This window comes from Elephas maximus, chromosome 12 (genome assembly GCF_024166365.1).
Source record: "Elephas maximus indicus isolate mEleMax1 chromosome 12, mEleMax1 primary haplotype, whole genome shotgun sequence".
Lineage (NCBI taxonomy): Eukaryota > Metazoa > Chordata > Mammalia > Proboscidea > Elephantidae > Elephas > Elephas maximus.
This window is the reverse complement of record NC_064830.1, coordinates 32,277,781-32,301,023: the sequence shown is the minus strand read 5'-3', so window position 1 is coordinate 32,301,023 and position 23,243 is coordinate 32,277,781. Positions and strand designations below refer to the sequence as shown.

At 44.9% G+C, this 23,243-nt stretch overlaps 1 protein-coding gene across 2 annotated transcripts in view; it reads left to right on the top strand.

The window, feature by feature from the left end:
* Positions 1-1,161: 1,161 nt before the first annotated feature.
* CYRIA (CYFIP related Rac1 interactor A) overlaps positions 1,162-23,243 on the top strand; it is a 149,800-nt gene continuing 127,718 nt past the window's right edge. For both annotated transcript variants that reach the window (XM_049902643.1, XM_049902642.1), the window contains exon 1: positions 1,162-1,253. The gene's annotated coding sequence lies outside the window, so the exon portion shown is untranslated. The remainder of the gene's footprint in view (positions 1,254-23,243) is intronic.

Sequence of the window (23,243 nt, the reverse complement as noted above, 5' to 3'; positions counted from 1 at the left end):
CTCCTGCCACCTGCCTGTGAATTCATGCCATACTGGGCAGTTGAAGGAAGGCTTTCAGACCTGTAGATTGTGGGAGCCTGAAGGAAGCTTGGACAGCATCAAGTCCTCCATGGGGACACTGTCTCTCTTAAAAGGAAGACACTTGACCAAGTTCTCAAGCTTTGATGCTCCCAGTTCTGTGCTTTGCTCTCTTATGCTCACAACCCCCTACATTTCCTCAACCAACACAGCTACTGGCACTTTGCTTGGTACATTGTAGGGATTTAATAAATGTTTCGTGGTGCTCTGGTTGATTGACTGCGAGAGGAAGCAGCCAAAGCTGGGCCTGCAGGAGGGCCCTCCAACAGGAGCTCTGACTCACAACCTGTTTGGCACTGCACTCTGCTCTCTCTGGTTTCCTGAATCTCCCTCTCCTTAATGCAAAAAACCTCCATGGCAGATGTTTTGAAACAATGATGATGACAATGGTGCTGTAATCCCTCACTTTCCCCTGTAGCATAGGATTTTCTTTTTTTTTTTAGTGTTTTTGCAGATTTACTCTTTAGGGTAATTAAATTTTTGGGTTAAGAATTTGGGAAGACGTTTTTGGTGCTCCTGTCTGGTAACCAAGGCCCCCAGGGCTGGGAATGTTAATACAATGGGTGGAAAGGACAGGGGACAAGCCTGGGTTCAGAATCCAAAGCAATGGGGGAGAGGGATGGGGGGGGTCAGGGGTTGGGGGGAGGGGTAGAAGTTAGGGATGGCCCTGGTTGGTTGCATGGGCACTAATTTGAGGGTGGGTGTGCCTCTAGGGATTGCAGGCCCTTCCTTCTCCCTCAACCCCCCTCCCGCCTTTTTTTCCGAGGGTTGTAGGGCGCTGGAAGAATTTGGCGTGTGCACCTCGACAGTGCTGGTCCAGGCTCCTTCTCAGAGAGCAGGGCCACGCGGGCCAAGGCGGAGAGCAGGGCAGGGGCTGGTTGGTCCAGCAGCACTCTGGGCAGGACTGGTCAGCACCAGCTCCTGGGCGCACTGAGCAGAGCCAGATGAAGAGAGGGCTCGTCTCCGAGTGTGGGGATCCGACCGGGGGCTGCGGGTGCGGGGCGGGGATCCCAGGGGGCCGGGGCGGGGCGGCCGCAGCGGGGCGGGCCGGGGGCGGGGCTCCGGGGCCGTTTCGCAGGCAGCGGCGGCCGCGGAGAGGCGTCCACAGCGGCGGCGGCTGGGGCAGCGGCGGAGCGCGCGGCCGAGCAGGGCGGCGGTGGCGGCAGAGGCTCAGGGTGAGCGCAGCGGGGTCACGGCCGCGGGGAGCGCGCGCGGGCCGGGGTTCTGCAGGGAGACGGGGCCAGGAGGAGCCGGGCAACAGCAGGGCGGTGCGGGTTGCCGGGCGAACCTTGCCGTAGTTCCCCGGCTCCCGACGCCCCTGAGCCTTCGGAGAGGGAGGGAACGCGGGAGGACCCAATTCTTTAGCCGTTCTCGAGCGGTCGCAGTTCAGATGTCCGCCTCTGAGCCCCATCGCTGCCCCTCTCCGAGGACTACCTACCAAGTGATCCTCTATTCCTTTCCCAGATCGCCCTTCCTGGCCCCTCGGCCACGCAACACCCCCTCCAGGTGTCTTCATCTCCAAACTCCATTCTTCGAGGAGACCCCAGCCCTGTGTTTCCCCACTCCCACCCCAGAGGCCGGGGCTCCCAGTCACTCTCCACAACCCCAGAGGCAGGGATGATCCCTCTCCCCAGCCCCTGCACACCTGGATCTTTCTGCTGCCACTTGCCACAAGCTGTTGTCCCCAGGACCCAGCATTCCTTGCCATCATCCTCCCCAGGACCTGAGTTTGGCAAAAGAAACCTTATGGATCCTGAGCTTTGGGAACAATTTGACCCATTTCCCAAAAGGCTGGTCCCAGGCCAGCCATGCTTTTTGGTGGAGACACCTGTCTTGCCTGCCAGCTGAAGGACCAAGAAGCCTCTGTCAGAATGGGCCAGCCAGTTCTTGAGTCCTCCTCCCAGCTCCCTTGACTTGCCAGCCAGTGTCCCCAGAGACCAGGACCAAAAGCTTTATCATTTAAGGCCTCCAAAGCTATTCGCTGACCCCATCTCCAGGTCCCCAGGATTCTCCTATCCACTGTGCGGGGAGCTCAGGGACCAGTACAGATGACACCACCATTCTGGGCCTGGGTCTCTTCCCTCAAGCCCTTGTTTTCCCGCCCACTGTCCAAGCAACTCAGGGTGGAGTAATGGGGCTAACATTCAGGGCCTTGGTCTTCCCCGCAGCTCTGTGGTTCTCCCTCCCTTCACGGTCAGAAACTTTCCCCTTCCTTCACCATTCACCGTCTCCTCTGATAGGGCCTGGGCCATCTGCACAGCATCAAGTCCCCAGAGCACAGAAAGCTGGGCTGGGACCATGAAGGGCTGAGACCTGTCTGGGGCAGCTTGAGGAAGGTGGCCACTAGCCAGATCAGGCTAGGCATTTCGGCTGGGGGGCCAGGAGTTTTAGGGCCTATCGCAGGCTTTCACTGAGCTCCACATAGAGTTCGAGGGCTAGCTTTGTAGTGAAGAGAGGAGGCAGAGCAGGGGCTGTTTTTCCTGCATGTTTCTGATGGTCTTGTGTTGCTATGGTGACAGTTTTGCCTCTCTTCCTTCTTCTGACTCTTCTGGGAGCTGGATTTTATTGGTCTGTTGTCCTGTCTCTTATGGCTCTAATTTCTCCCTTCTACTTGCTCTGGAATAAACAGTCATAAACATGGGCACTTGGCCCGGGTTGGGGGCTGGCAGAACTTCACCTCCTCCTGGCCCTGTACTTCGGGGCTGGGGGGTGGGGTGTAAGGAATAGATGTTGGGACAGATCTACCCACCCTCCTTCCTGCCTCTCTGCTCTGGAAAGGTGGGCAGCAGCATCACAGCCCAGGCACACAGTGGGTAACATACTGCCTCTGTGCTAATAATAGACAAGCATTGTGGGGGAGCTTTGCTGGCATTACTTCTTTTCATCTTCACAACAACACTGTGAGGTAGGGGCTGTCCCTACTTTGCAGATAAGGAAACTGAACTCAGAGAGAGTGAGCTACTTCCCCAAGGTGATGGCGATTCTGAGCACACAGTCAGCCTTCAGTTTTGTTGAATGAATGGGAAAGCGGTGGAGCTGGCAGCCAAATGCAGAGCTCCCTGACTTTCCACCCTGCTAGGCTTGCGGGTCCTGTTCCCAGAGGACAACAGAACCTTCCTTAGTCCATCCCCTAATCACATGCTCCTAGGAATCTCATTGGGAAGGGTTCCCCAGTTTCCCTGCTCCTCGGGTGCGGGGCTGGACTCCTGTGGAGGCAAGCAGCTGATGGGGCTGCTTTCCACGGAGCAGGCCTGCCACATCCTTTCTGCACCCTTGACCTGAACTGATGAGACCCAAGTTGAGAGGAGAGCTAAGCCACTTGTGACTTCCTGTTTTCACTCAGCACCAGGAAGAATTCAGTTTGCTTTTACTCTCAACTCAGAGCCTAGATGCAGCGGGATGAGTCAGGGATACTGAGAACAGAGCAGGTCCTCCCAAGACAGCCCTGGGTGAGGACTTTGGGGCTTCCCAGGGCTGTGGTGTCACCGAACGTCAGCTGTCAGTGACATTCTCCAGTGGAGCTGCATCCTCCCTTCCCTTTTCTCCTCTTTCCCTTGATTGCCTGCTCTCTCCTTTCCCTCCCGCCCCGTTTCTGCCTTCACTTCGCTGGTTCTCCAAGCTTGTTTTGTTAATAAGCTGATAAAGCAATATGGTAGCATGAAAAGACGAGGGAACGTTGTCAACTGTTGGCCCTAGGGAAGTCAGTTCACTCATAGGGGCCTCAGTTTCATAGGCTTTAAAATGGGGTTGATACTGTCTGTCCTCTTGGTCACATTGGATTGCTGTTTTAGAATGGAATAGTATAGTTTAGAGGGAGTGCTTTGAAAAGCTGAAAGTCAGAAGGACCCACAATATCCGAGTCCTGTTGGGAGATCTCAGTGTTAAAGAGACCTCAGAACCACAGGTGGGAGATTAAGAACTCCCATAGGTATAATTAAGACCTAAAATCTCAGGTAACGTTAGAGAGTTTCTCTAAAGTCATTTGTCCAGCCTTGATGCTGAAACCATTTCTTCATTTATGGTTTCAGTTATGGACTTTCCATTCCTTGAGCACCAACTCTGTACCATATACAGTTTGGGGAACTGGGGGGAAAAATTAACACTGTTTTCAGTTTCCAAAGAATGTAGCCTGGTGGTAATGACAGACATGGCAAGAGATTCTTGGAATACAGTCGGAGAAGTGCTGTGATAAAGGGGTGGGGCAGGGTGATGTGGGGCCTAGAGGAGGCAGCTCAACTGGGTTGCCCTTTATGGTAGGGCCAGGAGGCCTGTGCTTTGTGACTGAAGTAAGGCTGTTCCCTTTTTGGGAAGCCCCTGTCCCGGTCCTCAAAGCCACGGTGTGATGGCAGGTGAACCCCTCATTGAGCTCTGGTGAGCAGGACAGGGGAGAGATACCTGGCAGGAGACAGTCCTGCCTTGCTGAGTTTGGACACATTCACCCACGGTAGCCTCTGGCTCCTACTTCATCTTGCTTAAAAATTTTTTCTCAGGGACTACATGGGTTACCTGAAAAGGCAGCATGGCGATTGGAGAGAAAATGGGTTTTGGTGTCAGAAACGAGTGCAAATTCCACTACCGCTACTTCCTATCTGTGGGATCCTGAAGGAGTTGCCTAACTTCTCTGAGCCTCAATTCTTATGTCTGTAAAATGGGGATAATAATAGTTGCCTTCTAAGAATGAAATGTTACATGCTTTATAGAGTCTGGCATGGTGCCCACCTCACAGGAGTCATATTATCTAGTTAAATTGATTAGAAAAGTGTCCAGTTACTGGGCCTTCAGGTTCCCTTAGAACTGAGGTAGAGAGCTCCCTGGACTAATTCTGGCCTTCGGAGATCCGTTCCTTGTCAGTGAAGGTTAAACATTGCACATGCTGAGGTTCCTAGCAATGCTGGTGAATCCTCCAGTTATCCCTTACCACATAAGCTGCATTCTACCACATTACAAGAATCGCCAGCTCTGGGTGTCAAGTAATCCTTTTGTTTTCCTCAAAGGGGGGGACACATTTGAAATGGGAGCGAATACCTGAATCTCAGAAACGTGTTACCCTCTGTGAGAATACTTTTAAACGAATGCTTCATGTTTTTCATTCTGAGCATGGTTAGCTTTTTTTTTTAAGTTGCCATATATATGTGTGTATATATATATATATCTATATATACATTTTCTCAGATCATTGAAACAATCCTAGGGCATTGACATTAGTGTCCCCATTTCATAGTTAAGGAAGCTGGGAAAGATAAAGGTAGCTGCACCTGTCTGCCAACTAGTAAGTGGCAAGGCCAGAATGTAAAACTGAGTCCTGCTCGTTTTTTGCCCCATATTACAGTCTGGCTCTTTCTTTGGCTAACGTGTCAATGACCTAAAATAATTATGTTTGGAAAATGCAGGCAGGTTTTAACAGGGGTGGAGCTTGTCCGTGATGTAACTCAGACTTGTAGTAAATATTTAGGGATTTTATTAGGGTCTTTCCTCACAGCGCCGCATTAACAAGGCTTTCTGCAGTTGGCGGAGGTTTTATTTCTGTAAGTGATGAATAGGAAGTTGACATGCCTGAGTTTAGAGAACATATTCCATGATGCTAGAGGTAGCTTCCTCTGCAAAAGAGTAGATTGCTGGTTTGTCGTTGAAATAAACCCTGGAACAGGCGGAGAATTTATAACTGAAAGTTTTTCTTTTTTAAATCTGAGCAGGATTGATTGAATATTCACTGTGTATAAGACACTGCTAGATGCTAGGGATCGAAAGATAACATGCCATTAATGCAAAGCTATATATTTCTTTAATCTTTAAAAGAATAAAAACATGGAATGAAACAATATATGCAGTACCAAGGCCCACAACACCTTCTGAATGGAAAGCGTGGCAGGTGTGTCCTAGACAAATAACCCAGGTCATGAAATGTGGGTTGGTAGATGGTTCTTCAAATGAAAAGGGAATTTGGATTTAGTCAGTCTAACTCATTTCTAGAAAATCCAAGTATTAAAAAGCAATTATAGAATTGTCTCCTAGCTTTTCTCAGGTAATTGAGAAGTCTAATTTCCCTGGTTCAAGAACCCCAGTGCCCCCAAAGAATACAAGCACTAGAACAGGGCACCACATTTCCCAGCGCTGTGTTTACCAGGTCCAGCTTAGCCCTACAGACAGATGGGTCTCTATTTGCAATTATCTCAGGGCCCGAGTCTGGTGTCTGCTTATTTAATGACTTCACTTTCTAATAAAAATTCTAGATGACATAGATAATTAGATTTTTTAAATGAAACTGGGGAGATAGCATGCCCCAAAGAGTTTAATTGCAGTTTTATGATGGACCAAGCATAAAAATGGGATCGTTCATCCGTTTAGTAAATGTGCCCTGGGTTCTTTCCTGTGCTGCATTAGACAATGTGGATATAGTGAACAGAATGGCAGTGCTTCTGCCCTCAGGTAGCTCTCCCTCTACAGGGGAGATGGAAGAGTAAATCCACGCCAAAGCGGAGCTTGGTGAGCACCACACAAGGTGCAGTGTGCTATGGGATGAAGGAAATGTAATTATTTGAATGCTTATTGCAACATAGCCCATTTCCCTAGATGTGGAATATTTGTGGAGCTCCTGAATTACACTCGGCATTTTGCACACAGAGGTAGCATGCAACAGAAATCACATGGCCTAGAAGGCTAGCGACCTGGGCTCAGCTCTCAGCTTTGCCCCTGACTGCCTGAGAGGCAGGTATCTTTGCCACAGTTTCGTTGCTGGTGAAACGAGATGGTTGAATTTGGTGATCTAAAAGCTTCCTTCCACATTCAGCCTGATGATTCTAATAAGCCCTGGGCTCATTTCCCTGAGTGACAGGTGAAGAAGCAAAACCTGGCAGCCCTAGTTAGCACGGTTGCCGAGCTGGGGATGGGGAGAGCCAAATGTATTTTCAAAGAATCCCTTCAAAGGGCAGAGAAACTTTGTTCTCCCTCCCAGAAAAGGAATCATTTCCTGAGTGAGTGTCCCAATAAGTGATTGAAAGTCAAGGCCAGCCGATGACAACAGGAAAAGGTAAGAAGGGTCACAGGAGCTCAGCAGGGCCAGAGGCAGAGAAGACAGTTACCAGCTTTCTCCATATTTCAGGGTTTCCACTAACATAGATGGAAAGGCTTGACCTCAGAGATGCCTTGGTGACTACCAGTGTGCTCCTCTGTTTTAAGTTAATGTCTTTTTTACAAAAGCCATTGGTGTGATGATTTCCAGGTTCTAGAATAAATTAAAATGCAGGATCATTTAATGGTCACGAGAAATAATAACAAACACACAGCTACCTCAACACACCGTCAGTTCTGTCGTTACTTATTAAAACCAAAGGCATGCGTGAGGAGTCTGGGTCCTAGTCACCTAGTAAGTGAGTAAAGAGGCAGCGTGTTGTGGTCTGGAGAAGAACAAATGGAGAGTGAGACAACACCTTGAGTCCTGGGCCCACACTGCCTGCTCACGAGTGGCCGGAGCTTTGGCAAGTTATCTCACCTCTTGAGTTTTCTGTCTCCCTTAGAAAACATGGGTAGCAACACCTACTAAACGCTATAGGGTATTGTCCGCATGAAAAAGAATGATCACTTAATATCCATTTACAGCAATTTTCTGAACAGCTTTTGAAACAGAGGTTGTCCCCATTCTACAGAGTAATTGTGTAATATCACCTCATCAGGAGAGTTGCATAGATCTGGTATTTGAAACCATGTCTATATGCCTTCAAAACTTGATCTCCCCCATCATCCACTATAAATAAGAGCTGTGGAGCTTGCCAGGAAGCATGGAATTAATAAGCATGTGTCTTGGTAAAACATTCCTTTCAAAGTGTTATTAAGTTCATACTAACCAGCTGTGCCTTTGTACCTGAAAATTGAACTATATATATATATGTGTGTGTGTGTACATATAGCTTCTGTTTTATGTGTATCCCTGTAACTTATATCTCCATGTCTGACTGATGTCCTTCAAGGGTGTCCTCTGCTCAGCCTACTTCATCAAGGATGCAATCCAGCAGTAATGAGCTTGCCTGCAGTGTATGTAGCATATGGCCTTGCTGAGCTGTGGACCCCACCCAATTGAGGCAGGTTGTGCATAAGTTATTTTTCAGACCCCAAGCTGGGACGGTTGAGGTCAGGGGAGCAAAGAAAAGTATGCTCTGGGCTTACAGAATGACAGACTTGCATGTTCTCAAAGCTAGATGTGGACACCTCTAGTCTAACTCAGTTATTTTGTAGAAACTGAGGTCCAGAGAGAAGGAGCATGTGAGCACGCAAGGCTTTTCCAAGGCTGAGGCAAGAACTCAGCTACTACAAACCTTTGAATTCCAGAGAAGTGAAGTGTGTGCCTAGAAGTTCTAAGAATTTCCCCGAGCTTAAGGATGAGAGCATGGATTTCAAACCAGACCTGGATTGGAATCCTGGTTCTTCCTTTGGGCAAATTCCTTCATCTTGCTCAATTTTCTAAGTTGTGAATTTAGGTTAATCATGTTTGTGTCTCGGAGATATTGTGAGGATTAAATAAATTAAATATATGTCAGTCTACCTTTCTGCCTAATGTTTGAAGAAAATTAGTTTGGAAGTTTTTGCTCCTTCCTTTAGGTTTCTTGTTTATTTTGTTGTTTTGGGTGGAAAGTGACAGGCAACTTCTTTCTCTGACATATTCCTGAATTGACTCCTGACAAATTCCCAAAACGTCCACTCCTCTGGACTTATATTCCTAGCTTGTGAGCTTTCACTTTATGCTTGAAACGAACCCAGCTATTATACTGTGTTTATTGGATTGTAACAAAGACAGTGATTCCAGTCATGATTAAGCATTGCACACACCGTAGGATTGATCTCCTTACCCTCAGTTTTTTTCTTCATTTTTAAATGTGTTCTTTTTGTCTGAAGTATTGAACTTCCCTATTTGGTATTTGGTGTTACTCAGCTCTTGAGTACCTTCAGAAGTAACAAATTGAAGTATTTAAGCTATTTTCTGACTGATATATATTCCTTTATTTCCAAGTCCAAAAACCTCTAAAAATGGAAAGTTTTTTTCATAACTCATTTGGAGGCCTGACCTGATCTGACATGCAACTATTAATAGTTTCCATTTAGCCCACTCAGAATGAATAAATTCTACTGCAGAAAGATGAGCACCCCAGTCATGCTGGGGCTGTATAATATATGATATATGCACTATATTATCTTTCTAAAATCTAAAAAATTCTGAATTTGGAAGAACATCTGAGCAAAGATTTTTGGAGAAGTGCTTGTGGGTCTCCATCTCAAAATGCCTAGTGGAAATCACAGCATTCCTGGGGTTGGTACAGTGTTAGTGATGGCCTTGAATGTCCAACCTTGGATATCAGATGGGTATGATGACATGGTTCATGATGGCATGGTTCACCTCATGCTTATCAAAAGCATTAAGGGTTAATTTTCTATTTCATTACTTTAAATAACAGGAAATACATTAAATGACCACATTTGGTGCCAGAACAAACAAAAAATGAAAAGAGTGGGCTTCAAAGTTCCTTTGGAAAAAAGTAATTAAAAAAAATATGTATATATCCTTAGAAGTAAAATTAAGTTGGGAATTTTTGACTTAACATGGATTATAATCAAGTTTCATCATTGGCCTTGGTGGGGGAAAGGTAGAAGGGAATTTTTCAGTCTTACTCATCTTTTCAGCCTTATAAGGAGGAAACAGGGCTTAAAGAGTGAATATAGGGAAGTGAAAAGCCCTGAGCAGAGTGTGAGAAGGTCTTGGCTCTTATCTTGGCTCTGCTTTTGACTTGTTGAGTGACCTTGCCTTATGGCTTCTTTTCTGTGGGCCCTAGGAACTCTGTTTCTAAGCAAATGATTTATTCCTTTCTCTCTCTCTCAAATCCTGGGAATAAAGACCAGGGCTTCAAAAGGGAGGCTGTTGTACCCTTATGGGAAGCACTGAGCATAAACCTGATGCTTCTTATCTTTTCCTCAGATGCAGACACTGTTGCTCTGTCTGGCTTCAGCTGCCTGTGTGGTTTCATTCTAGTTGCCTCTGTCCTGGCTCTTGGCAGACTGTTGGAGGCATGTGAGCAGTCTTCCATGTGGTCTGCCTTGGTTTCTTCAAGGCCATTGGCTTACTTCTCTTGCACTGCTGATCTTTTGATGCCATGGGCTTGTTTGTGTCGGATTCATTTTGGCCCCAGTGCTTCCATTGCCACTGATGCCTATGAGTGTTGAATGCTTCATCAAGCATCATGTGGTGACCATTGCCCTGATGGTGATGGCCATTGCCATTGGTGGTTTTACTTTATTGAGGCTATAGTAAAAGCAGTGGACTAGGCATTTTTGAGAGTGAAAAGTGGAGAGCACAGGGCCAGTACAAGATCTGCCCAAGGAAGAAGACTAGTTCATTGTCATGGCCATTGTCTATGTGGGCTGGGTATTGAAATATAGAGCATTTAAGTAGAGAAGATTGGGGACCACCCTTCCTCCTCCTCATCCTCCTCCTTGTCCTTCTCCTCCTTTTTGGTCTTCTGTCTCTTCTCTGCTTCCTCCTCCTCCTCCTTCTTGGCCCCCCCACCCCCATCTTTTGAGTTTATGCTTAACGTGTGATAACTCTGACTTTTGCCAGACTGAAAGTTTAACATTTCTTTCAGAATCTAATTAGGTTTAAAAAATCTGTTGTATTGCCTTTCTCTGAGGACCCAACTTACTCATCTGGAGGAGATTCTCACTTAGCAGTAACTCATGATAGGAACTAGTTGCCTGACTATGCACAAATGGTTTCCACAATAGAGAAGTGACCTTGGATTTTAGGATCCTGAAAGCCTTTGGTTTGCACAGCCCATTGGAGCCAGTCAGGAGTTGTAAATATGGTTCACATAAGGCATAGAGATGAGGATACTTCTGGGAATGGCTGGTCCTCATACATTAGAGACACCTAGGTGTGTGTGTGTGTGTGGTATGAGTGTATGTGTGTGTAGTTGTATATGTGTGGTATGTGAGTGTGTGGTGTGTGAGTATATATGATTGTGTGTGGTGTTTCAGTGTGTGAATGTGTATGTGAATGTGTGTGGTGTTTGAGGGTGTGGGTATAGTGTGTGAGTGTATATGAATGTGTGTGGATGTGGTATTTAAGGAGTGTGGTATGTGAGTATGTGTGTGCGTGTTGGGTTCTTTCAGATCCAGGGAGGCGCTGCCAAGGGCAGAGCCCTGCCAGACAGCCTCTGGATAAGGCTCTGCCTCACAGCAGTCCCTGGCTTTTGTGTAGCTCATAAATGGAACTGACTGCTGAAGTGTTGCCGCAGGAGTGAGGGACCTTTTGTTGCTCAGGGACCGGTGGCTACCAAGAAAGGCAATTGAAGTTAACAGGCAGGAAGCAACTGAAGTATGTATTCTTAGGAAGACGTATCTAATCTTTCTGCTTCTGAAACACAGAAAACTGCACAATCTCGTTCTACACATATTTGAAAAGATTCAAGTGAGATAATATTTTCACAGTCATAAAGGTAAAAGAAGGAGAATCCTAATACAGGTTTGAAAAAATAAAGGCCTAAGACTATATTTCATTTTTATTTAATAGTTAGTAGAGGGGAAGTATGAAAACATTAAAGGGTAAAAAAGGAGAAAGAGAAACACAGAAAGAGAAACTATATTGAAGTTGCCTTAAAAAACAAAACAAAACATTGCCTTCAAGTTGATTCCGACTCATAGCAACCCTATAGGACAGAGTAGAACTGCCCCATGGGGTTTCCAAGGAGAGGCTGGTGGATCCAAACTGCTGACCTTTTGGTTAGCTGCCAAGCTCTTAACCACTGTGCCACCAGGGCTCCTTTAAAGTTGCCGTAGTACCCGTGAAAACATGGCATACTGTGGTCTCTTCTTGTTCACACCATCTTCAGGTTCTTTCAGGTCAAGGCCAAGCAGGGCTTAGCAGAGTCTAGAGAATGTACGTGCAAGAGAAGAAGTAACAGAAGTAAGGGTAGAAATCCATGTACAATGTTGCTTTCTGTACTTAGCTGTCATGTTGCTGAGAAGCCAGAAGACAAGGTGGGGCGGTAGAAAGCGCACTACCCAGAGTTCCCTGGGTCTTAAGCCTGGCACTGCCAGGAGCTTGCTGCCCAATCTTTTGGAAGCCTTTTTCCTTCCCTGAGACTCAGTTTCTCCATCTCTAAAGAGTGGGTCTGACTAGATGAAGTCTTAAGCAATCCCTAGGTTTATAAGCCTGGCTCCAGACTGTAGGCCCCCAGGCTGTCTTGGGATGTGGAGAAGATTGCTTGGCTCTAGGTTGCAGATGCTGTAGCCGAGGGCCCTTTTCTCATGGGGCTGAACTGGGGCCCAACACAAGACTGGGGGAGAGTGTGTAGGCTTATGCCTGAGTGGAAAAAGAGCTATGGGCATCTCCCCTATTTCTCTTCCTTTTAACCAATTGTGTGCCTCAGCTTTCCTTTTCACGCTGTAAACTCAGTCACCGGCTAGTAAGGTTGTGGGTTGCATAAATTTATCTGTTAAACCTCAAATTCAGGAAATCGTTTCAGCAGCTCATATAAACTAAAATAGCTATAGCACACTTGCTATCTCGTGGTATATATGTGTGAATTATTTTCTTCTACCCAGCAATTTATGGGGTACCCAGTATTGTCATGGTCCCTAATTTTGTGAGGTATCCTTAAATTTCAAATTATACTAATAAACAATGCATCATGCTATTCAGCATGCGTTAAAAAAAAAAAAGAAAAAACCTGTTGCCGTCCAGTTGATTCCGACTCTCGGCGACCCTACAGAACAGAGTGGAACTGCCGCATAGAGTTTCCAAGGAGTGCCTGGTGGATTCGAACTGCTGACCTCTTAGCAGCTGTAGCATTTAACCACTACGCCACCAGGGTTTCCAGCATGCATTTAAAATAAAAAAAATTTAGCACCTACTAATTCTAAAAAAAAAAAAAAAAAAATTTTTTTTAATTCTATTTTGCTAGTCTTTTTATATACATTTCTCGCCCTATAGACAACCTTGCAAAGTAGATATTTTTATTCCTATTTTGAAGATAAAATCACTGAAACTGAAAAAGTTTTTAAAAACTTGCTTTAAGACATAGGACTGAAAATGAGGAGTCTGGATTTCAATTAAGTTGGCCCGGCTTTAAAAGCCATACACTTTCCCATACCACACAACTCACGCTGCTTCCAGACCACATTTTTATTTTTTTTTTTAGGAAAATAGAATCCTTTTTCCTGCCATGACTTCACTCAAGCCTCAGAAAACGCCATCATCATAGCTTGATTTTTTTTTGCCTTTTTCCAGAACGGAGTCCCGTGGTTCTCCCCACCTTCACATAAACTTCGTACAAATAATATATTTCCACTTAACGAACTCTTACCATGTGCTTCCAAAGGGTCAAGCACTGTTCTGAAAATGTTCACATGTGTCATTTAATGAGAGAGGAGTTGTTGTCTCCATTTTATAGTGGGCGAAACGAAGCCTTAGAGAGTACAATTATTTACTGAAAGGCAGAAAATGTATGAAGTTTTGTGGCTTGCTTGGTGACTTAATTCACAGGGAACAGTACTGCAGGGGATTAGAAATTCTGCCTTTGGCCTAGAACTGAAGCACCCCCTTTTGAATCATGAGATTAAGTTCAGCTGATCCATCCAGCTCCCACCCTCATTGTGCTGGGCTTCCCCGCTTCCTGTCTTCTGTGGTCATAACTCAATCTGGTAGTTGTGGAGAAAGGCATGGTTCCTTTTGTCTTTTCCTGTCTTGCATCAGCCTCTTCCATCTTTGGCTCATTTTAACTAGCCCACACTCCCTTTTTAGTTTCATGGCTCATCACGGACTTGCAAATATCATGCATTAGCTTCATATTACAGAAGAGAACACTGTAATATGATTTACCCAAGATCACACAGGAGTGGCGTCCTCTTTCTAAAATGTTCTTACTTTAGCTGGACAGATCTTTTGGGACTCAGTTCTGGTGTTACATCTTCCCCAACTGCCCACCAAACTCATCCAGCCATCCACCCATCTATCCATCCACTTACTGAACAAATACTTATTGAGAATCTAATGAGTGAGGCACTCTTTCTCAGGTCAGGTTCTGGGGATACAGCAGTGGTGAACCAAACAGACAAAACTCCTTGCCCCCATAGAGCTTATGTTCTGTTGGGAAAAGATGGGCATAAGCCCATAAACAAATAAAATATATGTTATGTTAGATGGTGTTAAGTTCCATGAAGAAAAATGAAGCAGAGATGGGTATACACACTGAGGGGTGTGTAGGGGGAAGTGTGGGGAAAGAGCTACTATTTTAAATAGGGTAGTCAGGGGAGACCTCATCGGAAGATGATGATTGAGTTAAGACCTGGAAGAAGTGAGAGAATGAGATATGTAAATAAGTAAGGAAAACGTGTTCAAGGCATATGCAGAAATGGGGGCTGAGATGTGCCTGGCATGTTTAAGGGACAGCAGAGAGGCGGGTGGCTGCAGCAGAGTGAACAAGTGGACTGCTAAGTATCAAGCAATGAGGTCAGGGAGACAGCAGTGGACCAGCCTGTGATTTCAGTGCCCTCCTGGTGCTCCCTCTGATGGAGAACCTTCGCTAGATTTTGACTGTATCCAATTCGCTGGTCTGTCCCGAAACTAGCCTGTGCACCCTGGCAGGCAGGCCTATGCTTTTCCTTAATCTTCACGCACCTGTCCCCTAGCTCAGTGCCTGTCCTAGAGCGTGATCACAGCAAAGACTTTGTTTATTAATAACTCTGCTTTTTTTTTTCTTAAGGTCAAGAGGTCTGGTTAAAGAATATTTTTGATTCTTTTGATGAAAATAGGAATTTTGGAGAGTCACTGGTTCTCAACCCCAAATAGCCGATTGTTTTCTGGACAATCATTAGATAGGTAGAATAGCTAGGGACAGAGCAAGGTTCCAGGAAACAGCTGGAAGTGAAAGTAGTGGAGTGTGGAGTGGAGAGTGTTAATTGGGGTCAGGAGGAAGAGGGCTACTCCAGAAATCCCCAGGGATTAACAGGACTGCCCAGATCCCTGCTGGGGACTGGTGTTTATGAAAAATGACCACAAACTGGGACAAGGAGCTCTCGAGAAACCCTCAAAGTGTGTCGGGATTCCAGCCAGGACTTTCCACTCACCACTTTGCTGACTCAGAGAGTAGCAGGAGAGCCCAGGGGACTTGAGGGAAGGCTTTGTCCCTGGAGACCTTTCTGGAAAGAAAAGAGCATTCTCCTTTGGCAGGGAGTTTCTCTTCGCAGAGCAGAGCTCTGGGCCCTGAGATACTTGGATTTCATCTGAGGCAGAGAAAAAGCATAGGTAATGCAGATGACCTAAAACAAGGGTAAAGAAGAAGGCTCAGCAAAAGCACGTGGCTTCTGGTGAGCTTCCAGGACCAGGGACCACCCAAGGCTGCCAGCTTCCACCCCCACTGGCACATCCACTTCTCATCTGAATCCTGCATCCTTAGTGTAAAGGAGACCTAGGGCAGTTGGTATAAGTAGCTCTGGAGGGTCAGAGGATGATGGGGAGGGGGACTGGGGGTCGGAGTGGAGGAGGTGAAAATTGAAGCTAGAGGACATCTAGCTTGTTCTCTGTGGAAAACCATTAGGGAATTTAACAAGGGAACGATGGGTCTGGGTTTTCAGCCAAGAGTATTTGTGCGTCAAAGTGCGAATGGCATCGTTTTAAAAGTGTGGTTATACAGTTGCCTTTTACATTCAACAAATGTTTACTGAGAACTTTCTGTGTGCAAGCACTGTTGTGGTGCGCGAGATAGATAGAGCAGAAAAACACAGCTTACATTTAAGGAGCCCTGATGGCACAATGGTTAAGCACTCGGCTGCTAAACAAAAGGTTGCCAGTTCAAACCCAGCCAGTAGCTCCATGGGGGAAAGGTCTGACGATCTGCTTCCATGAAGATTACAGCCTAGAAAACCCTGTGGGGCAGTTCTGCTCTGTCACATTGATCCGCTCTGAGTCGGAATCAACTCGATGGCACCCAGCAACAACGACAACATTTTAGTGCAGTTTGTTTGAAGGACCTTTCTTCCAAACACCTGGGATAAGATCACTTGAATTTCCTGATTTCAAATGCATGTTGCAACTTCATAAAGGTGGATAAATTAAAAGAAAAAAAAATCACAATATCTGATATTAGAAGAACAGGGAGTTCATACGTACCTGCCAAAGACCTGTGAGATCCTAAAGCAAGTCACACTGCCTGCCTGGACCTTCATCTTCTCATCCACAAATGGCCTTGTTGGCCTTTCCTGCCTCTCTCCCTTTGAGGGATATTTTGAAGATAGCAAACTTTGGAAATAATGTAAAAGCCATATACAAATTGCATCATACTTGATAACATGGACATCATGCTTGGTAAAGTAGAGGGTCAGTGCGAGAAGAAGACCCTCAATGAAATGGATTGACACTGACCGCAACAATGGGCTCAAACATAGCAATGATGGTGAGGATGGTGCAGGACTGGACGGTGTTTTGTTCTGTTGTACATAGGGTCGCTAGAGTTGGAGCCGACTGAAAGGCATCTAACAACAGCAAAATCGAGATCTCAAAGTGTTAACACGCTTACAAGGGACTTCTGTTAACAGTGTGATACGTGGTGAAAGGTTTTGGGTGGTGTTTAACATTTGTTCACAACTCAGTTTTTGTAAATTTTGCTTCTCCTGATGTGTTCAACTGCCCATTTGGGATTTCTCCCAGCTTTCAGAATCGCTTTACCTGATTTATATCAGTGTTTGGTTTCCACAATTTAGTGTAATGCTTTAAAAACATATGCGTGTATGTTGTTGTTGGATGCCATTAAGCCTCAGTGACCCTATAGGACAGAGTAGAAGTGCCACATAGGGTTTCCTCGGCTGTAATTGGGAGCAGATCACCAGGTCTTTCTCCCATGGAGCTTCTGGGTGGGTTCAAACCACCGACCTTTCAGTTAACAGCCAAGCGCTTAACCATTGCACCACCCGGGCTTCTTTACACATGCGTAGGTTTACCCAACTGCTATGAAGCTGGTCATTTTATTTAGTTGATATAACACTGAAGGAAATAACTCAAAGCATTGTTGCTCAGAACATGGGAGCTTTGGGTGCTATATAAAAATGCATTTGTGGGTCAGTCGGGGGGAGGAGGTGCCAAAAGTCAGCATAGCTCATGTCAGGGTCAGAAGCCAATGGTGTGAATTGTCATGGAAAGCCACACTCAGTGTGCCAACTCCCCTAGAGCCCCCAAAAATAGCTGCTAAAAGTTGATTTTCCTGGTGAAAAGATCAGCTGCTGCAGAGTGCCTTCATATATGTCAGCAAGCTGGGACAGGAGAGCACAGAGCCAGGCTGAAATGTGTCTAAATAAATGATTAAGGTGACTCACTCGCCCCCGTTGACAGGAGCTTTTTTTAAAGAGGGAAACCAAGAAGGAAAGAAGAGAATAAAATCAAGAGAAAGAACAATAGAGTTTGAATTTAAAACAATAAAAAAAAACAATAGGACCAGAAAATTGAATTAGTCACTCATGTCAGATCCTGTGAGCCTTTGTCCCGAGTTACTACCACCCTGACTAAGTATAAGGTCAGGGAACCTTTCTGCTTTAATTTCCTGGTGAAATTCCACACCCTTTGATTATTGCCATCCCTGGTGCTGGCTACAGGCATGTGTGGACGTTCTGGGAATATTTGTCACGTAGCTGCTACAAAGCAACTGTGTTAGCTCAGGAAACCTTCCTCCAGCCAGAGAGGGGCAGCCGCTCTCCCCTGAGCCGTTTTAGCACAACCACAGGAGCTACCCAGCCACGGACGAAGAAGTGGAGGCTCAGAGCTAGTTAAGCCTGAGAGAGATGGAAGCGCTGTCCTTCGGTTCTGCTTTGCTTTTATTGTACGACTCTTGTTCTTTTGAGACATCATTCCTGATAGTGAGAACTGGTGCGGAGACCAGTGAAACTTTTATGATTTGCTAATGTGTTCATTGATCTGCAGTTTGCAGATCAGATTTTTCCATTGAAGCTGAGCCCACCTTGTTTCTAATCACATTCTGCCGTGATAAAGTGTACAACTGAGAGTCAGGCTCTTTTCGTTCCCAATGCTTTCATCTCTTTGCTATTTGATTCTAGGCCATCACTTCACCCCTCTTAGGCCTTAGGGAGCTCATCCATGAAATGGACAGGATCCCATCTTTGCTGACATCAACATAATACCTATGAGTATAAAATGATTTAGTGTATTTGCCTATTCTCTTGCAATAATAATCCCAAATTATTGATAGCAACAAATATCTTGCTTAGTCACATATGAGAGATGGTAGGTCAGTCTCTGGGGTACCGACTCACATTTCTTCTCATTCTGGAACCTAGGTGGAAGGAGCAACCACCTAGTGGAAAGTGCCATTCTCATGATACAGGGAAAAGAATGAGCTAATGTGGCAGACACTTGAGCTGCTTCTTGGAGCTTGTGCTGGGATGTGGCATTTCTTATTCTACTCACATTCTATTGACCAAACAGGACACCTGGACAAGTGCTATATCAATTGTATCCTCTTTCTGTAGGCAGGGAGATAGTGTGTGCAGGTCACTCTCAACAAACAAGGCTGTGTAGCCTTTTACAGGGAAAGGGGAATGAACAGTTGAGGAAATTACAAGATCTTAACCATACATAATATTCTAGTGCTATTCAGAACATTGTGTTTGGATTAGACCTTGTTATGTAATGATATAGTTTGGCAGTTTTGTAATCCTCCATGATGTGATCTGATGAGATCAGCTAATCAGTAGTAAGGGGAGTTTCCTTGGGGACGTGGCCTGCATCCAGTCTGTATATGGATATTCTGGCAAAGCTCACTTGCTTGTTCTGGATCCTGCATCTAGCTTGTCATCATCTGACCTCTGGTTCTTGGGATTTGAACCAGCTGCCTGCCATACTGCCTGCAGATCTTGGGATTCATCAGGCTCTGCAGCCTGTGAGCCAGTGGCCTGCCATCTGACCTGCCAATCTTGGGTTTCTCAGGCCCTGCAGCTGCTTAAGTCAGTAGAAGTGCCCAGCCTGTTGCCTGACCCACAGACTTGGGACTTGTCAACCTCTACAGCTGCATGAGCCGTTTCCGTGACATAAACTTCTTTCTCTCTCTCTTTCTATATGTATATGTGTGTCTATATATATACATATATACATACATATAGATATATATGTACACACACACATACACACATACACACACACATATGCTTCACTGGTTTTGCTTCTCTAGAGAACCCAGCCTAAGACATTTCAAGACTTGAATTGCAATATTGAAGGATTCTATGGGCAGAATATTGAATGATGAAGGAAGCATAAGACAAAGATAGAAGGAATACACAGAGTCACTGTACCAAAAGAATTGGTTGACATTAAACCATTTCAGGAGGTAGCATGTGATCAAGAACTGATGGTATTGAAGGAAGAAGTCCAAGCTATACTGAAGGCATTTGTGAAAAAACAAGGTGCAGGAATTGACAGAATACCAATTGAAATGTTTGAATAAACGAATGCAACGCTGGAAGTGCTCCCCTGTCTATGCCAGAAAATTTGAAAGACAGCTACATGACCAACTGACTGAAAGAGTTCCATACTTGTGCTCATTCCAAAGAAAGGTGATCTAACAGAATGTGGAAATTATTGAACTATATCGTTAATATCACACAGAAGTAAAATTTTGCAGAATTCAGAAACAGTTGCAGCAGAACATCAACAGGAAACTGCCAGAAATTCAAGCTGAATTCAGAAGAGGACATGCAATGGGGGATATCGTTGCTGATGTCAGATGGATCTTGGCTGAAACCAGAGAATACAAGATTTACCTGTGTTTTATTGACTGTGCAAAGGCATTCAACTGTGTGGATCATAACAAATTATGAATAACACTGCGAAGAATGGGAATTCCAGAACACTTAATTGCGCTCATGCTGAACCTGTACATAGACCAAGAGGCAGTTATTTGAAGAGAACGGGGGGATACTGTGTGGTTTAAAGACACGACAGGTGTGTGTCAGGGTTGTATTCTTTCACCATACTTATTTGAGCTGTATGCTAAGCAAATAATTTGAGAAGCTGTACTATTTGAAGAACAGGACATCAGGATTGGAGAAAAACTCATTTACAACCTGCAATATGCAGATGATACAACCTTGCTTGCTGAAAGTGAAGAGGCCTTGAAGCACTTACTGATGCTTCATTACGGATTGCACCTCAACATAAAGAAAACAAAAATCTTTACCACTGGACCAATAAGTAACATCATGAAAAACAGAGAAAACGTTGAAGTTGTCAAGGATTTCATTTTACTTGGATCCACAATCATTGCCTGTGGAAGCGGCAGTCAAAAAATCGAATGATGCATTGCATTGGGCAAATCTGCTCCAAAAGGCCTCTTTAAAAGTGTTAAAAAGCTAAGATGTCACTTTGAGGACTAAGGTGGACCTGACCTAAGCCATGATATTTTCATTTGCCTCTGATGCATACAAAAACTGGACAATAAGGAAAAAGAAAGACCGAAGAAGAGTTGATGTCTTTGAATTATGGCGTTGGCAAAGAATATGGGACATACCATGGACTGCCAGAAGAGCCAACGTGTTTGTCTTGGAAGAAGTACAGCCAGAATGTTCCTTAGAAGTGAGGATGGAGAGGCTTCATCTCAATTACTCTGGACATGTTATCAGAAGAGACCAGTCCCTGGAGAAGGACATCATGCTTAATAAAGTATGGGGTCAATAAAAAAGAGGAAGACCCTCAGTGAGATGGATCACTGGGCTCAAGTATAGCAACAATTGTGAGGATGGTTCACAACTGGGTAGTGTTTCCTTCTGTTGTACATAGGGTCCCTTTGTGTCGGAACCAACTCAAAGGCGTCTAACAATAACAACCCATACACTGAAAACTTAAAAAACAAGTTTGTGAATATTTTGTTCTTAGTTCAAAAAAAAAAAATGATGGCATACAAGGAATTGAGCTTATATCTGTTTTTATTGATGATTTCGTCAGAAATAATTCACTAGAATGAAACAGCTCCATGACTGAAGATATTTTGTGGTATTCACCCCTATATTCCTAAAACCTAGAACTCCCTGGAAAAGAGTAGATATTTAACACAATGCAATGTTTTGAATACATACATGAGGTCACAGCTGTCCCAATACTCTGGGATTCTAAGAATGTCAAATATAATTGAGGCCCTTGCAGCTTCTTTAAGATTAGAAATTTGGCAAAACATGTATTTTAATTGTGTGCTAGAGAGAGAAACAGGTTTATCTAGATTTATTTATTTAATTTCAAATATAATCATATCTCTGAAACCTTTTTTATTTCCTATATTGAAAGTCATATCGTCTCATCAAAGAACTCTAGTCGTGCAAATTCCCCAGCATTGATGATGGCCAGTGTTCTTGACACAGACCCTTGGTTCGTCTTTCTTTGGGGATGTTCAAAACATTTATTATTCCTCATGTCTTTTTTTGTTGCTGCTGTTTCTACCCTGTCTTTCTGGAAGCAGTGTTGTTGCTAGCTGCCATTGAGTCAGCCCCAGACTCATGGTGATGCCATGGACAACAAGATCAGACTGTTGTGAAACATGGTGTTTTCATTGGCTCATTTTCAGAAGTAAATCACCAGGCCTTTCTTCCTAGTCCACCTTAATCTGAAAGCTCCATTGAAACCTGCTCAGTCTCATAGCAACACTTGATCACAGACAGTTGGTGCCCGCACATGAGGCGCATTGGCCAAGAATCAACTGGTCTCCCACACAGAAGACAAAAATTCTACCACTCAATCACTATTATCTCTTAAATTTAGAGTAAAGGAAACCAAGGCACCAAGATGTGAAGGCAGGGCCAGTGGTCTCATAGAGAATGTGCCAGAAGCTCTGCTTCCTGGTGGAGCTCCTCCCAGACAGATAAAACCACTCAGGCCATCACTCCTTCATGCACTTGCTGTGTGACCTTGGGCAAATTACTCAATCTCTCTGTCCTCGTTGGATAATAGTAATAGCATCTTCCTCGAAGGGTTGCTGTATGACTTAATGAGGTATTGTATGCGAAGTGTTTGGAATCTGCTTGGCACATAGTGAATGCTCAGTGCATTTGATTTTTTATTATTAGTTTTAGGGATTAGCTTTGACAAGCCTTGGCAGAAAAGGGAGAGCAACAGGCAGACAGAGGCATGGCTGTCTGCTCTTCAGGGACCATTCTCCATGTTTCTGGTCTTTGAGAAGGGAGAACAGAATTAAGAAATGAGATCCTGGGTTGAGGCTGAGTTGTGGGACTCAGTGGACTGAGGGAGCTGAGGTGGAAGGGTGAGGAAGGAAGGGCCTCTACAGCAGAAGTGGCCACATCCCTTGCCTTGCACAGCCTCATGACATGGTGCAGGGGCTGAAAAACTTCAGGTTTAGGGTTCTTGTCAGTGCTGTCTCCTCAACCTGGGCAATCAGGGGACTAGTTGAGGGGGGCACTTCCTGTTGGGCAGATTTCCTATGTGTTTAGCCTTCCTGGCCCAGGCAGACTCAGGCAGTTCCCTGTCAGTTCCAGATCCAACCATGGGCCTCAAATGGCTGTGGTGGTAACTCGTAAAAGAGCTTCTGAAGTAATGCTCATTTGAGACACAACTGCTACTTCAGTGACACTGCCTGACTTTGTGCTTGGCCTCTGGACAATGTCTCATGTCATGGCCTGGGTCAGGCTGTATAGGGCCAGTCTATCAAAGGTTACAGGGCCTCGATGTGAATACAGCTCAGGAAACATGCTCAGAGGCTGGTTTCAGGTACAGGGCTCATGAGATTACGAGGGGAGGTTTGAAATGCAGACAAGTGTCCCCACTTATCGGGTAGTGCATACCATTTCCACATATAGTACCCTGGCAGGGGAGGAAGGTCATCACAAATCACCATGATCTGGATTAGTCCAGGATTAGATAATGTTCTAAGAGGCCAGTGTGAACTCAACATGAACTTGAAAATAATAAAATGTCATTCTATTTTTATTCTATAATTGAGTTTTAGCTTTCTCTAGTACATTTAATTTAAATAATTTTATGCTAAGTGTTGAGACATTTCAACATCCGTTTCAACTTCTAATCCTTTTGTTACCAGCATTAACAGCTCTTTGCGAGACAAAACAACTCATTTAAAATGGTGTTTTTTTTTTTTTTTAGAAGCAACAGTGAAAATATTACA